Raw genomic sequence first — 20,202 nt, forward strand, 5'->3', positions numbered from 1 at the left:
AAACGCAAGGTAAAGATGCTTCTATTTTTGACTACATCACTGTAGTGTAAAAGCAGCCTATAAAAGTACACAAAAAAGCTGCTAATTACACTATGAGCCCTATTACACACCGGGTGCAATAAGGCGCAAGACTGTGATTTGTTGCTATTTTTTAGACCAGTGCAACCCTAATTTTAACGTTTTGTGCCACGTTGTTTAAATAGAAAATCCATTTGCGCCACTTAATGGATGTTACGGTCTAAAAAGGAGAAGTGTTAGGGCACATTGTTGACGCGTTGCTATTTTGAGGAACTGAAATAGAGAGAACTGAACTGAAACAAAGAGCCCGTTATTCATGCACTGGTCCACAAGATGTACAGCACAATACACAAATATATATACATATGAAAAAATTGTTACAAATTGTTTATTTATTTATGTTTTGGTTATTCATGACAATTTGCATTTGTATATTGTTATTATTATTATCAGTATTATTTATTATATGCATATTTATATTTGTTTTCATAAAAAAACAAGTTAATATTTGTTCACCTGTCGGGTTTTGGAGACATATGCATTCCAATATGGGGCATAAGAATAGGATGTGTGTTTGGATATAACTTATTTGAGCACACTTTGTTATTATCATTTATTTGTTTGTTTGCTGGAAATTAGAACTGAGTTTAAAAATAGTTTTGAAACAAATCTTTGCGCTTAACAAACTAGATTAAATATGTAGGCTAAGGAATGTCTTTAGTGGAGTACATACAACACCGTTTCCTTATTCACCGAAGTAAAGGAGTAAAAAAAAGTGTAAAAGTAAAATAAAAAGAAAATAAAGAGGTCGAATGGAGGAGGCTCATTCTTTATCTTGGCACTGCAGATGGTCTGTTTAACTGTTTTCTTGCTAGTAAAGCGTTCAGTTTTCCACTTACAAAGTCTGCCATGTAAATAGAAATGCGCCATGGCGTGACACAACCGACTTTTAAAGGGAATGGGAGATGAGATGTAAAGGTTTAATGCACCTTATGCTCAAAACACACCCATAACTCACTAAGAGAATAAGCAAAAGCCTGTTAGACCATGCGCCAGGGCTGGAAGTGTATTGTTACATCCGTAAAAAAGCAAAAGTGAATTCAGACACATCCTTAATGCTTTTGCACTATGCACTTTAGACTTTGTGCCTAGATTGTTAAAAAAAGAGCTTTATAAGTGACTAATGCCATCTAAGTTACACCAATACAACTGTACATTTTATTTCAGCAGTAGAGTAACCATCAAAAACCAGTCTCTATGCTTAATTTAAACTCCCAACATTTAATTGTTTGTGTAAAGACAAAATCCCTGATTCAATAACAAACATGGGTTATCACTGCTGTGGCAGCAGTCACATGTAAAATTGTACATCTGTAGAAACACGCACACACATTGATCTGTGATAAGGATGGTAAATGAAAAGGGATGCTCACGGTCATGAAAACACACATACAAACATAAACTGTAGAGCTCTTGAGTGCCTGTCCCTGAATGTAGCACGACATGCATGATTGTTTATAATATAAACCCTACATTCATAAAAGCAAGTCTATCTTTCTGTTTCTCCAATCTTTTCATCCTCTCCCCGCTGTCTCTCATTCTCACACGGCTTTTCATTAGGTCAGCATGCCACTCCTGAGATCAGGTCATTTCGAGTAATGCCAAAGAAAGAATTGTCACCTCTTATATAGTATGTATGTGTGTGTAGGTCACTGTGGTGACGCAGGTTTGGCCATGTTGCAAAGCTAATGCTGTGATGTCATCCAAGGTTACTTTTCCATCTGTTTTGCCTCTAACTGAACCCCTTCTGGAACAGAAGAGATTATATGCGTGTGGTACTTAGATCAGTGCGTCAAACTAATTAACTGTAAAGGCTTTCTTTACATCCCAAACTTGCAATAAAAGACAGAATCTGAGAGAGATTGTATGCGTGCGCCGGGGACAATCAGAAAAAGATGGAAGTGCAGCGCTTAGGCCACGGGGGAGCAGGCGTCAACGCTATTGCAATTACAAGAGAGAATGAGAGTGTAGAAACGTGCTGTGATTCGATGTGTGCATGAGCACGTCAGGGCAGAAGGGTTGTGTATGCTTGTTGTGTGTTTGTGTGAAGGTGTCTGTGTGTGTCTCGGAGCAGTAATTGTAATGGGACTCAAGGGGTCTGGTTTTGGCTGCCTCGACGGCCCTCCACTTTCATTCCACACCTTCCCCCCCATAATTAGGATCCGAGAAGGCCTGGTAATGTCCAGACTCCTGGGGCCGTCTCACTCGCTCCGTCTCAGATAAGAGCTCTAGCTCTGGGCACGCAGGTCAGCGCGTAGCCCCTTGGAGAGGGCCGGAAACACATTCATCCAGGCCAAGCCATCCGACCGAGCACCTGGCCACTACACACACTGATTTCCACGTATCTGAGAGCAAACAGCGATTTCTAAAACCGATTTCTCCCACACTCCACATCTCATCATCGTTAAAAGGCGGGTTATTGACCATAAATTTGATCAGGCCATTGCCCCATAAGAGATGCGCTTCTGATTGGCTATAAAGAGATCTCATTAGAACAGAGGCGTGATCGGATATAAACCCAGTCTGATAGGCTAATAAACGCAGACATGGGGCGCGCTGCCAGTAATGTGTTTCTGCTCGTAATTTTTATGGGGATGTTTGGGAAGGCATTAACGGGAAAGATGGACGCTTGCTGTGCATAACTGCGCTGTGATAGGAGGTACAAGGGTGTGAACGCAGATGTGTTCACACTTAACCAGATCTTGGAAGCATGGAGAGGGAAACGTTGGCAACTGTGGAGAAGATGGAATCAGTGGTGTTATCTGAGTTTTGGCAGAACTGCTGGCAGAACGTTGGCAAAGACTTGTACACATGCTGCAGAGGGTTTTTGACGGTCCGCTTGTGGCATTAGGAACGTACAAACGATTGATTAGGGAAAATTGAAAATGACAAAGTAAACCATTCTATTTCCACCAAGGGAGCCTGGTTGAGCCAGTCTTTTTTCAGCCCCTTGGTATAAATTCTCGAATGCAACTTGTTCTTGACAAGTATAACACCAAGAATGGTTGAGGATACACTTTTTTATGTGTCTCAAAGTATTTTTTTACATTACCAGACTACAACAGCTTCTTTGACCTGTTTGACCAATTTTCCTCGGACATGCATGTCTTTAGCTTTTGCTGTTTTACTGCCTTTTTACATATGATTTATATGATTCGTTCATGGTTTCTTAATTCTGGCCCTCAAGGCTTACCATCATGCAGAGTTTAGCTCCAACATTGATCAAAAACACCTAAACAAGCTACTTAAGGGCTATTTTTATTTTTCATACCTTGTCTCATGGATTATTCATTACAAAACTCAACTAATACAATGAATCATAATTGCTTTAGTCCACAGGAACAGGGTTGAAGGCTTTATCCAGCCTTTGTTATGGGACTGATTGTGTGTGTTCATCTCTGACTGTCCCATCAAAGTGCACTTTAAAGGTTTTGTGGGCAAATGTGGTCAGTTTGTTCCCTGTTAGAGCTAACCTCTATTGGACTGTACCTCAAGGTAGTGATGCGTTTATCACACATGAATTAGCTTTAAGAGTGCTTTCACACTGGGTTCAATTGCTTGGACCGAACCCAAGTTCGGTTGTCCCCCCATTGCCACCTTTTCAGCTGGTTTGTGTTCACACCATCTTTTTTTTTCTGACCACCCGCCCTTTGACCCTAAAGTTTTTTGTACAGTAGGGGGGTCACTTCTATTATTTGGTACGATTGCAATCATTTCAGAAGTGAATCATACCCGAGTTTGCAGAAACCATACTCCGGACAACCACTTTTAGGTGGACAGAGGTATGGTTCCTGGGTGCGCACCCGACATCAGAAGACAGTGTTCACCCTAGCTAAACGTAGAGTACTCTGAGGTCAAACAAACTTGGATGCAGACCAAAAGTGCTAGTGTAAAAGCACCATAAGAGTCAATTCTTTGTGGAAAACGAGAAGAGTTGACTCTAATTGGGGAGAGTCGGATTTTCAGCCAAGGGTAGTGGCGGTACTATTAGGACTACCATGCAGCTAATCGAATGGGAGGGCAGGCTAGGACCATTATGGAAAAGAAGGAAGGGGGCTTCAAATATAGCAAGTGTAGTGGTACTGTCACAGAGCAAGAGAGAGAGAGAGAGAGAGAGAGAGAGAGAGAGAGAGAGAGAGAGAGAGAGAAACAGAGAGAGAGAGAGAGAGAGAGAGAGAGAGAGAGAGAGTTGAGTCAGATGTAAACAAAAGTTAATTAGGAGGTAAATTCCAAGAAATCTGATATTTCTGTATGCCAACCTTCACTAAAATCCAAGTGTCTTCTTTTTTTCTTATATTAATTTGATTTGTTTTCTGTGTTTGCTGTGGTTCTGTGTTCGGGTCAATAAAAGTTTTATTAACATTTGTAATAAAAAAAAGTTGTTTTGTCTGTTTTCAAGTCTTTTTGATAAGACTGAACATATATATTTTTTATCAACACAGAAAGTATTCACTAAAATCAAAGTCTAAGAAAGAAAAGGGTCCAAGTGATCCCAATTGTAGAGTCATTTGGGATTGAAAAGAGCCCTTTTAAGGGAGCTGAGCTATAAGAGCCACATCACCAAACATCCAAACTTCCCATCACTGCCTCAAGGGCCAGAGTTGAGAAACAGAGTTGAGAAAGTTGTTTTTAACTACAGCCCTTAAGCTAGTGATGGAAACTTCAGCTCTTTTCAGTGATTCACCTTTTTTGGCTCAGCTCCTTTACAAGGGTTCTTGCGAAGAGTTCTTGAAAGCTCCCTCCTGATGTCTGGAGCATTGCCACCTAGTGGAACCACCAACAAATACAGTACATTTCAAGGATGTTTAGTAGTAAAAGATGTGCATCAGCAGCATATTAGCTGTCCATGCAGAATGAAAGTAAATTATATCTGTAAAACCAATACACTGAGTGAAATTATACCTATTTACCTGGGACATGTTAGCATTTGCTGATGAACATGCAACAGAGAACATATTTGTGTCACTTGCTTTTTTTGGAGTTGAACAGAATTCATTGTCCCAAAAGCCTCAAATTTTGTTCATCAAATTGTTCAATCACATTAAATGATGGGTAATTCTACACCCACAAACTTGTTTCTGACTCCCAGGATTAGTGTTAATTCATCTAATCAGATTAAAGATGGATATTTTTCTGTGTTATTTGCACCAGTGAGCTAGCAAACACTCTCTAGTCGTGTCATCTGAGGTTACAGCTAATGCTATCTTACAGGTTGGTATGTCTCACACAAATTTGTTTCTATCATCACAAGTATTCTGCAATAACAATTATTATAATGATGCCGACGCTAATGATGATGATGACCCCTGGGGATGAAGACAGCGAGAGCTCCCCAGGCTGCTGCAGAATTATGTGGTAGCAGATTAAAGGCGGGAAAAAAGTATGGAGAAGACAGGAAGAAGAGCAAAAATATTTTGCCTAAGTTTGCTGATGAGGTTGGCCATGCGTAGCTGATACAGTCACATCAGTACGACATTAAGCCAGCGTAACCACGGAAACACACACGGGGATTATATCAAAGAGAGAAAAAAGCACAGAAAAGCATAGAAGCAGAAATTAAAAGAGTAAAAATATGGCAGGGTGTTGCCTAGAATCCAGCTGTGCGTGTGTGTGTGTGTGTGCGCGCTGCATGCTCATTAGTGCTTAGAGACGACAGGAAACAGACACACTTGTCTTCCTGTGGAAACAGAGAAAAGGGAAAGTTTAAGCGTGTGCTCCGAAAAAAAAATTAGCAGTGCAAAAACACGGCCCAAGCAAAGTCACCTGACTTTAATCAAACGTAAGACTGAGCTGAGACAACCTGAGCTCAGCACAGCTGGCTAAACACACACACTTTCACCACGACTTTCACCAAGTCTCAGTTTTAACCAGAAAGACAGTAAAAATAGTTCCAATACCGGTAAAACTTAATCTACTCACTCAAGGCCATATTACAAAATAATTTCATTCTGATTACTTGATGTAACCGCAAGCACATACTGACACTCTAATAAGGGAATTTGTACTAAATATAAATATGCAAGTTTATGGGTTGAATTTTACATGATGCATGATTTTTATAAAATAAAATAAAATTGAATGAAAATTGAATGAAAGAAAATGTAATCAAATAAAATACATTAAAATTAATAAAACTAAATGAATAAAATAAAGTTGATTAAAATAAAATAAAATTAGATAAAAAAATCTATAAAATAAAAGCAAATAAAACAAATGAAAATTAAACTTTTTTAATAAAAACTGAATAACATAAAATGAAATAAAATGAAGTTGAATAAAATAAAATAAAATTTGAATACAATTAAATAAAATTAAACTAAATAATATTAAATAAAATAAAAGTGAACAAAATAAAAGTTAATAAAATAAAACTGAATGAAACTAACTAAAATAAAATACATTTAATTTAATAAAATAAAAGTGAATAAAATACAATTGAATAAAAAATGTATAACATAAAATGAAATAAATAATATTGAATAAAACAAGATTGAATAAAGTATAATTGGATTAAATACAAAAGAATGAAATAAAACAAAATAAAATGAAAAATAATTAATTAAACAAAACTAAATAAAATAAAAGCGAATGAAAAACTAAACTAAAATAAACAAAATAAAAATACAAAATGCAATAAAAGTGAATAAAGTTGAATAAAATAAAATTGAATAAAACACAATTGAATGAAATTAAATTTAATTTAGAAATCATGTTTAACATAATGTTTGCACTTCTAAATGTGGTCCTATAGTATGCTATTCAGGAAGTCAAATTACCTTGCAACATAAAACGAAGAAAGCTGACTTAACTGGACAAAAAAAAATCTAATGATTTTAATATAAATTTTTTTTTAAATGTTATATATAAAGCAGACTTAAGTGGACCAAAAAGAGAAATAAAGACTATTATGACAGAATTCATACACTCTTGCACGCGCACACACACACACACACACACACACACACACACACACACACACACACACACACACACACACACACACACACACACACACACACACACACACACACACACACACACACACACACACACACACACACACACACACACACACACACACACACACACACACACACACACACACACACACACACACAGACAGGCCTCTGGCACTAGACCACATGCTAGATTTAATCTCCAGGGACTGAAAGTTACTGGGCCATGCCGTTGATATGTGTGTGTTTCTGTGTGTGATCCCTTCAGCAAACGTAAGACCTGTCTTTCTCTCAGCAGTGAAGTGAAACATAAGACACAGCACAGAAAGACAGCTACAATTAAGATTAAACACACACACACACAACACAGCTGGAGTGAAGAACTTCCTATGCGAGCACTAGCTAATGTAAAAGTGTAAGCGCACACACAAACACACACGCACACAGCTGGGGTTAAGGGATAGAGGAGTTTGCAGACAGTCAGCGAGGCAGAACAACGAAGGATAAAAGGAAAGAAAAAGAGACAAGCGAGAGAGAGAAAGAAAAAAAAACTAGATGCTAGCATGTTTAGCTTGGCTCAGCTATCAGAGTGTCAGCCTAAAGACGAACAAAACACACAAACCTAAAGTGATATTACAGTGCAAACGGCAACACATCAACATAGGAACTATCTTATAATTTCATGAGCTCTTTAAATATTTAAGATGTAAACAATTTGTCAGACATACCAGGATTAAATGGGTTAATAATTTCATTTTAACCTTCATATAGCAAAACAGATTTACAAAGAAATTTTTTGATGATAAAAAATCTATTTCCAACCTTATAACAGAACATAAGAAGATATTTATTATTATCTATTATATAAAAAAAATAGCTGGCTCAGTTGGCGTTTCTGTCAGGAGTTTGCATGTTCTCCCAGTGTTGGCGTGGGTTTCCTCCGGTTTCTCCGGATTCCCCCACAGTCCAAAGACATGTGGTATAGGTGAATTGAAGAAAACTAAACTGGCCGCTGTGTATGTCTGAAAATGCAAGAGTGTATGGGTGTTTCACAGTATTCGGTTGCAGCTGGAAGGGCATCCGCTGCATAAAACATATGCTGAAAAAGTTGGTGGTTCATTCTGCTGTGGTAACCCCTGATAAATGAATATATTAAAAACTAACAAAAAAAATGTTTCCTGCTTTTAATATTTTAGACATCAAATAATATTTTATGGAATAAAAAAAAACGGTATCAGTTACTGATAAACTGTAAAAAAAAAAAAAAAAAAAAGGGTTCAAATGACAATATAATAATAATATAAAAAGCTGAATACTTAGAAAATAAAGTTAAAGTTTTTTAAATAGTACTAAGCATATTTCAAAACATATTTGATCTATATTAAAAACAACTTTATGTAACATATTTACTTAATATTATAATATATTTTGGCAAAAAAAAAAAGAATACTGTAAAATTTGACAAGGAACTGCTGAAAAATAAACCTGTAAAACCTAATAAATAAGAAGGTTTCGTGGTCTAGGGTCACATATATAAAGATTTTTATCAAGTTTTGTATTATAATTCTTGCTCAATATAATTTCTTTAACATTTTTTTTTTCATTTAAAAATTTTTTTTAAGCCTATAATTCTATACGGTAAATAATAATAATAATAATAATAATAATAATAATAATAACAACAATAATAATATTTATTATTATTATTATTATTATTATTATTATTATTATTATTATTAATATATATTTATATAATTATGTCCAACTAGTTACCGCAAATTTCTAATCAGCCAATCAGCAATGGTCAAGATTAATCTGCTGCAGTTCAAACTAAGCATCAAAATGTGGGAAGAAAGGCATGGCATGGTTGTTGATGCCAGAGGGACTGGTCTGAGTATTTCAGAAACTGCTGATCTATTGTAATTTTCACGCACAACCATCTCTAGGATTTACAGAGAATGGTTCGAAAAAGAGAAAATATCAAATAGGGTTGGGCGATGTTGACCAATTTGGCATCGTATGATGTCTAATGTGAAACTTTGCGATGAACGATGGCATCATCGTTGTGGGTGGCAGTAAATTAATTATTTATGAATAATTAATTAATTCATAACAAATTGATCATGTGTGGACTACCGTTTCAACTACCTGGCCGGCATGGTCTTTGTTTTACCCATAACCAAATCATAAATAAATAAGGATAAGTTACACACAAATTACCACTTGTCAATAACCTGGGGTCCATTCTTCGTACCTCGCTTAAATGATCTAAGATGATTTGGCAGATCCTGGATCTTTTAATCTTGATAACTGATCTCTTGCTAATTTGGTTCTTCAATAAAGTTCACAAATCAGATTAGAATGTCTAGATAACGATTGGTTGACGGCATAGCAGCGTAATGACATCATCTGATTAATATTCAATTATCCATGTGAGCAAAATTACATCAAATTAACAGTAAACGGTTTGTTAAATATGACACGCTATAACCGTCCACATTTTTTGTGAGCTGCAGACTTTACAACTTTCATGTGTCAAGTGTATTCATCATGTATTTCAATGCAAATCAATGTATTTAGTTCTACATTTAGAAAAGATTTTCTTTATTATAGTAGCCATTTTTTTTTAATCGGTGTAACGAATAACATAATTTAATAATAGATAAACATAAATATAAAACATAATATAACAAATATAAACATAATATAACATAAATAATGTTTACAAAAACATTTTGATATTGGTAAAGGCGTCTGCAACTTATGTGAATCATCAAATCACTGGCATATTAACTATCAAACATGTTTAAGACTGCATATGTATTATTGCTTTTAAAAAGTCACATATTGTGCATTTCTATTATACATAATTTGCATTAAAGCGAAAGTTCATATCAATAAGTTTTCTCTTTGCACCACAAAGTGGCAGTCTTTGTACTTTCATTTCGAGGGTGCAGATTGCATAAGTTTTATTAATATGTATAACTTTATTTATTTTATTAATAACTGTAACTTTAAATATATAGTTAAATATTTACCATTTTCCCAACTACTACTGTAAGAAAATATCAGAATTCGGAACATACTTTCTGTATTATCTTTGCTTGAACTGAGCCGATCTCTGTTTATATGAATTAAACCTGCTCCTGATCAGGTTTGACCTAGCAGAACTGTTGCTATGACAACAACTCTCGGATCAGCTTTGAAGAACGAAACGATCCTGGATCGTGTCAAATCGTCAATATCCAAATCCAGCTAACTGAGTAATCCTCGTACGAAGAACGGACCCCTGTTCTGCATGAATAGGCAGAGTGAGCTGTGTCGTTATAATGGCGTCAACAAACTTGGTTGGTCTATGATCTATGTCTCGAAGGATTAAGGCAGTTAAGAAGGCAAAAGGGAGTCCAGTAAGGTGTACCTCTTGAAATGGCCAGTGAGTGTATATATATATATATATATATATATATATATATATATATATATATATATATATATATATATATATATATACTTTTAGTTCAACAATAACAATATATATATATACCAGTATAAAATTATAGGCTTACAAGCTGTAAACACAAGTATATATTCATCTCCTGTACTTCCCTGATGTGTAATAAAAAAAATACAATAGCGAAGAAAGAAAAAGTATATTAATCACAATATCTTTCACCTCTTGTTTTGAAAACATCGACTTGTGTGTCACAGTAGAATGGAGGTCATTCTCTTCCCACTAATGTGCCTCATCCCACAAACCTTTTTAAACTGTGCCGTAAAATCATAACAAATGATATCAGAGTGTGGCCAAAGAGAGGGCGATTTCCCTCTTGCGTGTATGTGTGTGCGTGTGTGTCTCTTTGTGTGTCATTTCTCTCCCAAAGCAAAGCATCTGGAAAGACGCTTCGCTCTTTTTAATAAAGGAGTGCAGTGAACACAAGAAGTGTTTCTCTGTAAATATGCATGAGGCTACAGAATTCAGGCAGTTCAACAATAATCCCGCTCTACTGTTAACTGAGAATTTCATAAAGCGGCACACACTCACATATCAACAACATGGTGTGTTCATATGCAGCCAAGAGTGCCAAAATATATTTCCCCCAGTGCATTTATAATGTAATATTCAGAGTTCCCAGATGCTGCATGCTGAAGTAAAACTGAAGTCGGACGTTTTATTCAAACTTTTAGTTCAAGCGTCTTCTACTTGTGCTAGGAAAGAGAGTGCCTTTGGGTTTATGTAGCTATCCTTACACTGTGCCTACACTGAGTTTGAGTGACACAAAGTGACTTAAGACAATACAATCCATTGTAATTAGTGATTTTGTTTATACACTGGGTGTTAGCATTGAACCGCATGGTTTTCTATACTGGATTTATGCAGGACTTAAAAATTTTAACTTTAAACTTTAGCTTCAAGAAGCAAAAACACCAAACAACGTCTTGTTTTACTCATGAAACCGATAACAGTTTATCTCAACGAAGACAATCATGATTAGCATTTTCTGCCAACAATGCTACATATGAATCTTTTATGACTTTAGCTTTTAGCAGTAAGAAACAAACATAAAACAACCTCTTGTTTTCACATAGAGCAACAAAACCTAAGCTAATAAATGCTACAAGCTAACCTTCATTCATTCATTCATTTTCTTGTCGGCTTAGTCCCTTTATTATTCCGGGGTGGCCCCAGTGGAATGAACCGCCAACTCATCCAGCAAGTTTTAACGCAGCGGATGCCCTTCCAGCCGCAACCCATCTCTGGGAATCATCCACACACACATTCACACACTACGGACAATTTAGCCTACCCAATTCACCTGTACCACATGTCTTTGGACTGTGGGGGAAACCGGAGCACCCGGAGGAAACCCACGCGAACGCACCGAGAACATGCAAACTCCACACAGAACCGCCAACTGAGCCGAGGTGAGAGCACTACCTACTGCGCCACTGCTTCGCCCTACAAGCTAACCTCACAAGCTAAAAGCTAATAACAGTTACCATCTTGCTTACCTGTCAACAGTTAATGGCTTTATCTAAAATTGTCTACCACTCAAGTATGTACTACTTTTGAATTTGAATCTACTACACGACCGTTAGAAAAGTATGAGTATGAATGTGAGTGGTATGAATGGAACTCGAACATATTACATGCGGTGTTTTGTCATTAGCATGTGACCTATCCATGTCAGTTGTTGCACTTCACTCGCATGGCATCAAGGAATAGCGTAGCATTCATAGGATACGCACTTCAGAATTTCACCAGAAGTAGTAGGTCATCCAGGTACTTGTCACATACTGAGTTTTGAATTCAAAGAATTCAGACATACTACTTGGCTCACATACGTTTTTTAGTGTACAATATTATATTAAAGAATGTGATTTTGGTCGCAGTCAATGTTTTTCTAACCTTAAAATTGATAAACAAACAAACTTAACGAGTTAATGATGTCTTGCTAGCCTCACCATTTTTGGATTGTTTCTAAATTTTTAAATTTAGCATTATTGCTATCAATGCTACATACATGTATGAATCTTCGTGAAACTACAAATCAACCTCATGTAGTTAATCAAAATATAGATAATAGTTAAAAATGTGCTTTTATCCCCAAATTTGATGAAACGTATTGTCATGATAATTTTAAGCTAAATAACATCAACAGTTACTAACATAGCAAAACATCTCTGGCCCAGCTCTTGCCCACACAATCAGCTTTTGCTTGGCCCACATGTCGCAGTAAATTATGGTACATGACTTAACCAAGTCTGGCTTCCAGACAAGGGCCAAACATGGACCATATCTGGGCCAAGTCTCAGCAAAGTAATAACCCATAACTGAGCCTGAACTGGGCCAGATATGTTGTCGCAACTGCAATTAAAATAGATAAACCCATGAATCATTGTGCTTTTGGCATGCTATGGGCATGCTTTTTCTCGAAGCAACCTGATTGGTAGATTTTTTTTTTTTTAATCTGAAAATAATAAAAATGTATTTTAAATTTGGGTCGATAGGCCAAGTTTACATGGTCCACATATCAATTATTAACCACTGGGCCAAATACTACAACTTATATCTGGCCCAAGTATTGTGTGCCACCTTAAAGACAGTACCACCTCTGCCAAACAAGGGCATGTTTGGCCCAAATGCTGTATGCCAGTACCAGATAAATGCCTGCTGTGCCAGATTTATGCTGAATCTGGGCCAGAGTTTTTTGCTACCTGAGTAATTTCTTTCCTAAAACTAAATATTAGCATTTTTCCCACAAACCAGTCATTTTCAATATTAGCATTTCTTGTTAAAAATTTTACATATGATTCTCATGAAACCTAAGCATATGTTAGACACACAACTAAATAACCATATATTATCATTTAAAACCCTTATAACAGCTGGAAAACATCTAGCTCTTATCCCTAATGTTGACAAAACATCATATTGTTTCCAAATCTCCTGATGAATTAGCACGTTTTCACGTTAACAAAACAAAAACAACAGCTAATAATCGTGTTTTTAATAGTTTAATATTAGCATTTTCTGCTATTTTTAACAATGTCTTACTTTCCCCCGATACTTTACATTTTCAATATTAGCATTTATTGCTAAGAATGCTACATATGATTTACATGAAACTTTGGCATTTAGCATTTACCCTCTTATTGTTACACCAAAAAAAAAAAAGTTGATAACAGTTAATATTATCTTGCTAACTTTCAACATTTTAGATACAAATACACTTCAGTTAATAAAAAATACAAAGACTTTGTTTTTAAACTAAAATAACTCTTTAGCCGTAGCATTTTTGTATGCATCCATTTTAAACGCCTTCACAGAAAAAGAACAGCACCCTATGGTATTTAAATGAATGCGCGCAAATGTATGTTTGCGAGAAGAGAGACGGTGCTACATTTGACAGCAAGGTGAAACATCCGTGTGCCAGTTGCATGGGCAGAAATGTGTGTGAGTGTGTGTGAAAGCTCTATGAATGGTTCCTGAAGTGCTCTCCTCAAACATTCTCATCTCTCAGAGCTGGCGTAGGAGGAAACCAGCACTGATATGCCTCTCTGGATTTCAACCTTATCATAGAAAACTGCCTACACACACAGAACCCAGAGAGAGAGAGAGAGAGAGAGAGAGAGAGAGAGAGAAATATGACAATAGGCTCTGTCTCTCTCTCAGACACTCAGACGTTCAGGCCAGTTTTAATCACGGACATTCAGCGCGGCCTGAAAAGAGTCTCTGTCCTGAGCCCTGCGCTCTCCTACGGCTTAAACAATGCTCTGCACACACACGGACACGCAGATTCTCATTAAAACCCTGTGACCATTTCCCAATTGCCTCAGACTGCCAAAAGGGGAGGAATCAGTTTCTGTCACACGCAAACACACATATACATATGCGCACACACTGACGGCATTTGACGACTAGTCTAATAGTTTTGGACTATTCTTAGATGTCTGTTAGATTTTCACTGACAGCCCAAGTTTAGCCTTGTTTTAGCCTACGCTTAGATGTCTATTAGATGTCTATTAAACACAAAAGTGTTTGCTGGGAAGAGAGCTACAAAATACAAGCTAAAATGTTGTAAAAACATTAACTATGTTGTAAAAACATACTGTTAAAGTTCACTTTAGGTTATAAAAGTGATATTTCTGTGTGTTCTTTTTTTTAAATACATCTGAAGTGCTAGACATAAACAAATACAAGCTATTGTATGTTATTTATGAATATTCACTGCACATAAAAAACATGCTGATTTTGATGTTTAATTTTGTGTTAAATTTCAGAAATGTACACACATTATCAAAATGCTACTTTTGATTTTAAACATCCATTTAATTTATTTTTTTAAAAGATGTCTAGCGCATTAATATTGTTTTTGTGGTAATATTCTGAGAACTTTGAACAAACATTCCATTGACATCAAGGAGAAAATTAGTTTTTTCTATTAAATTATTTATTTATTATAGAAAGATAAATAAACATTGTCAGAACATTCTGGGACACTCCATGTTATTCCAAAAGAAACATTATTAAAAACCAATAAAAACACCAATATTTTTTTATTAAAAAGATTATTCAAGAGAGATTACATTTATTTTACAGATTACATTTATTATAAAAAATTATTTATTTCATTTATTTCCTATTTGTATTTATTTCATAAAAAAAAAATAAATAAATAAAATTGTGAAATGTTATTGCACTATAAAAAAAACTGTATAAAAGTAGTTTATAATTGAATTTAATAATTTATCCCACTAATTAAAAAAAATATATTTTTCTGCTTTATTAGTCCAGTCTTCAGAGTCACATGATCCTACAAAAATCACTCTAATATTAATTATTATTATTGGTACTATTATTATTATTATTATTATTATTATGATTATTAATTTAATAGTAATTAAAGCAATAACAACTGGAGTAATACTTTCATTTGAAATAGGAAACAAGAAAGCAGCTATTTAAAACTTTACTAATTATTTAACAATTAAAAATATATATTTTACATTTAATAAATGCTGCCTTGATGAACAGAATAATTTTCTTAAAAAATAAAAACATTAAAAAAATAAAATATATCTGACCCCAAACTTTTGACAGGTATTTTATATTGAAAAAAATGCCACAATTAAAAAAATAAATAATAAAAATTTTATAATAATTTTACTTTGGATCACACTGCTGTCTGTGAGAAAGTATTGAGATATTCATGTTTGTTTGTTTTTACAGAAAGTGCATGCAAGGGTGGACTTAACCACTAAGTGAGGTAAGCAGACGCTTAGGGCCCTGGGGAATTAGGGTGCTCCAACCAATGCCAAGAAACCTTATTAATCATATACAGTGCTCAGCATAAGTACACCCCTCGTAAATCTATATTTTAAATTGATATTTTTAATAGAAAGCTATACAATCTTATATGTGTGCATATACATTAGATTAGTTAGCACTGAAGCCAAATCCAGAGTTTATCTAACAGAATAACATACAATAACTGTCCAAAAACTAGTACATAGTTATAGAAAAATATTAATTACAAATTTAAAAAAGAGGATAAATGAAGAGAAGCAAAAATATTACAAATTTTGATGAAATTTTTTAGGTTGTATTTGTTTTTTTTGTTTGTTTTTTTTTTGCAATATATTGCTTGAATTTAAATGTACTTAAATGAGCACTGTATTTTAAACATGCAGTTTATTTACAAAAAATTTAAATAAAAAAAACAATCTACAGAGGAAAGAAATAAAAAAAGAAAGAGTTTGAATGCTAGGGCCCCATACCTGGAATTGCTTACGGCCCCCAAATTACTAAGTTAGCCCCAGAGTGCATGCCATATCTGTGTTTCAAGGATAGTGTTATTTAGGACACAGGAAGAACAACAGCAGGTCTATAAAAAAAGTGTTAAAATTTCGCTGCCTCCATCCATCTCCACTCCACTTTTATCTCTCGCAGTCTCATTCTTCTGAGCATCTATTGTTCTGCCTGCATTCATTTTCCTGTCCCGCTCTCTCTCTCTCTCTCTCTCCTTCAGCTGTAATTGTGATGGGTGAGCTGATAATTGTAATTACGTTCTCTAGGTAAAGTGTGTGTGTGTGCGTGTGCATGTGTGTGTGTAAGAGGGGTGGGGGGTTTAACTTCAAGGGGTGCAGACCCATCTGCGTAGCTCACGTAGGCTCCGAAAATGTCAGACTATGGAACAATATCGGTCTCACACACACACATACACACATTCACAGACAGTATAATGGGTGCACTGACTAGACGGCGGAGGGCAGTGCATCGCCACACTGACTCGAGCCAATAATACAGAACTCTAGTGAAGACCATGGGATCCAGAGCATGCACACACACCCACACACACACTCGTCAAATGCTGTCTTCACCTTCAGCCTGCACTGTCACACAGCTTCCTCCACCTCTTCCTCATTACCCTGAGCTTTCACAAGACCACAGTACACGCTAACAAACCGAAAACAACAGACACACACTCACAGGAACACACTTGTGATTCTCTCTTACTCTGATTTTTCTTTTCTTTTCTGAAAACTACACATCTATCTATCTATCTATCTATCTATCTATCTATCTATCTATCTATCTATCTATCTATCTATCTATCTATCTATCTATCTATCTATCTATCTATCTATCTATCTATCTATCTATCTATCTATCTATCTATCTATCTATCAGCTGCATCAGTCAGTCAGACAATCAGAGATGGTAGGTTATTTCTTCCAGACGTGTTTATTCAGTACCAGCTCTCCCTCCTCTCCACCAGTGCAGACTGTGCCCAGACCTGCGCATGAGTGACGTGAGCGGGCCGTGTGCGTCTGAGGCTGGTCCAGGTGCAGAGATCAGCATGCAATGCCGTTCATCTGCGCCGCCCGTCTGTGCACCACTGTCTGCAGCCAGCCACTAATGCTGTGGATAAGGGACAGCTAACGGCATGAGCGGCCCACCCACACACACACACATGCACGCGCACACAGAAAAAGCCACTCAGCCAGATAATTATGGATGCATCCCGGGCAGAGGCTTAAACACACACTCGGAGCCGTCGCCGCTAACAGCGTTCATTAAAACCAACACTGCAAAGGTCAGAGGTCACCCACTGCTAAAGACGGATGCTTGCCACTCCATTGCCTAGCGCTAGTCTCTCTTTTTCTCTCTTGATTTCTCGCTCTCCTAAAACGAGAGGCAAACAGAAGGACCAGAAAGCCAGTTTACCTGCCACCGGGCGCAAGAAACCCAAGTCTCGTGTTTAAATATGCCTCTAATCAAATCATCTCCCCCGCCTGCCTTCTGCTAATTCAATAAAGGCAACAACTTGTCATTGTTATTTAAAGTAATTTTCAATGTAATCAAGTGGTATTAATAAGCATGCTGCCTCTCATTACCGACTCAACCTGCCTTCCGAAGCGCAGTGTGTGTGCGTGTCAGCGTGACAGAGAGGCTGTTGTGCGCCTGCATGTGTGTGTTAGAGCATTATGCATGTGCTTATGAGTCATTGTGTGTCTGTGTGTGTGTGTGTGTCTGTGTGTGTATGTGTGTGTGGGGGCGGACATGAGTTCCATGGTATTTTTGTTCTTGTTGCTTGCACTGACAGAACAGAGTTGCATCTCTTGGCTTCATTTTTTGCGCAAAACTTCAGGTAAAGAAGTCGTGAAGGTGAATGGAGGATAGATAAAGACATAGATAGATAATGGGATGGATGGATGGATGGATGGATGGATGGATGGATGGATGGATGGATGGATGGATGGATGGATGGATGGATGGATGGATGGATGGATGGATGGATGGATGGATGGATGGATGGATGGATGGATGGATGGATGGATGGATGGATGGATGGATGGATGGATGGATGGATGGATGGATGGATGGATGGATGGATGGATGGATGGATAGATAGATAGATAGATAGATAGATAGATAGATAGATAGATAGATAGATAGATAGATAGATAGATAGATAGATAGATAGATAGATAGATAGATAGATCCTTTAAAACATTTCATTCCACTGAAGCTCTTTTGTAAACGCATTTAATGTAAAAGTAACTGACATGAATCTGCAAGTACTTCATTTATTCTGCGTTTCAAACGCATCAAGCCCTTCTGAAGGAAAAGTGGGATCATGACAGAGTGATCCCGCAGAGAGCTGAGCCCTAAAAAGAAATGAGGCATGTCGGAAAATTTCCACTACACGGATCATAAGGAAAAATGCGCTATCATTACGATGCGTCACATTCAGACGCCATCCGAGATGATGTATTTTGAACTAGGCAGAAATTACTGCAAGCTGTCGGCGAGATGTTCAGAGGTGTCTATTTGGTAAAAAAAAAAAACAACAACAAACAAACTTAGGAGATTTTTGTTTGCACTGCACATCAAAGTTGCGCCCAGAAAAATCTGCTTAATAGATAGCCAAGATATTTCTGCATGCATTTTATCTTTATTTTTCCTCCCCTTCTCAAATACATGGCGACAGAAGAAAGGGTTTTGAACTAAACGAGAGATAATGAGAAAGTTAATCGGATGCAACACAAACACACACACATCCACGAGTGTGTGCTCATTAGACAACAGTGTTCAGGGTCGTCTGGTGGCTTCATTAGGCTGTAAAGAATGCCACTGAGCACCCTAGAGCCAAAGAATAACGTCAAGAGAAGCACAAGAAAGACAGGATAACTTAAGCTGGTCTTTATTAAGGCGGTCCAGCAGCTGCTCCTCTGGCTAATCTAGAGCCTCTAGACTAATAAAGAAAAAAAAAAAAAAGACAAATAGCGATCCATCACGCACACACACATATACACCCCCATCAGCTTCTTCTCTCCCGCTCTGAGCAGAAGATTATGCCCTGGACGGCTCTGGGGTGGAACCGTGATTGTGAGTGTCAGTCAGCGAGAAAGAAAAGGAACATACTGACTAATAGTGCAACATCGATCAGGAAACGTCTACTTAAATGCTGTGATCTGTCAGCTACACAGTAAGGCTATTAAAACTGAAGTGTGCGTGTGTGTGTGTGTGTGTGTGTTAGATATCAATATAGACTCTGGACATTAAAAAAAAAAAAGTGCATTTTCCCTCATGCACATTTCTGAGGGTGCGCATATGTGCATTTTGCTGCATTCTGAGCCATGACCTGCTTATCGGAATAAATAATTGACCAAAAATAACACTTCTTCTGAGAGAGCGCAGCGTGTCATCTTTATACCCTTGATCTATTTTCATAATTCAGTGAGGAATACAGCGGCGCCCCAATTTACAACAACCCAGAATCCTGAACTATATATGAAGATCCAGAGTATTTATAGAGCGCTCTTCCGTAGCCTAATTACGAATGTGTTCATGAATGCTTTTAAAAAGTGACATTCTGACTGAACACTTAGTTACTAGAACAGTACAGCTGGGATGGAGCTTAGGAATTTAGCAACTGACTAAAATATTTCATTAATTTATATTATGCAAATGAGTATGAAAGTGGCGATGACTATAATACAATATAATATAATATAATATAATATAATATAATATAATATAACTAGTTTTATCATATGTTTTGTCCTCTAAAAATGTGCACACTTCCGAGAACTAAAGCGGAACGGTTTGACATCATGACATGCTTTCTGTGGTTTCAGTTACCCTTTTATACTTCCTCAA

General features: G+C 36.6%; 1 protein-coding gene across 22 annotated transcripts in view; it reads right to left on the reverse strand.

Moving 5' to 3' along the window:
* The window catches only part of celf2 (cugbp, Elav-like family member 2), a 430,922-nt gene that overhangs the window by 212,368 nt on the left and 198,352 nt on the right, over nucleotides 1–20,202 (reverse strand). The gene's annotated exons all lie outside the window — the stretch shown is intronic.

Source organism: Danio rerio, chromosome 4 (genome assembly GCF_049306965.1).
Source record: "Danio rerio strain Tuebingen ecotype United States chromosome 4, GRCz12tu, whole genome shotgun sequence".
NCBI lineage: Eukaryota > Metazoa > Chordata > Actinopteri > Cypriniformes > Danionidae > Danio > Danio rerio.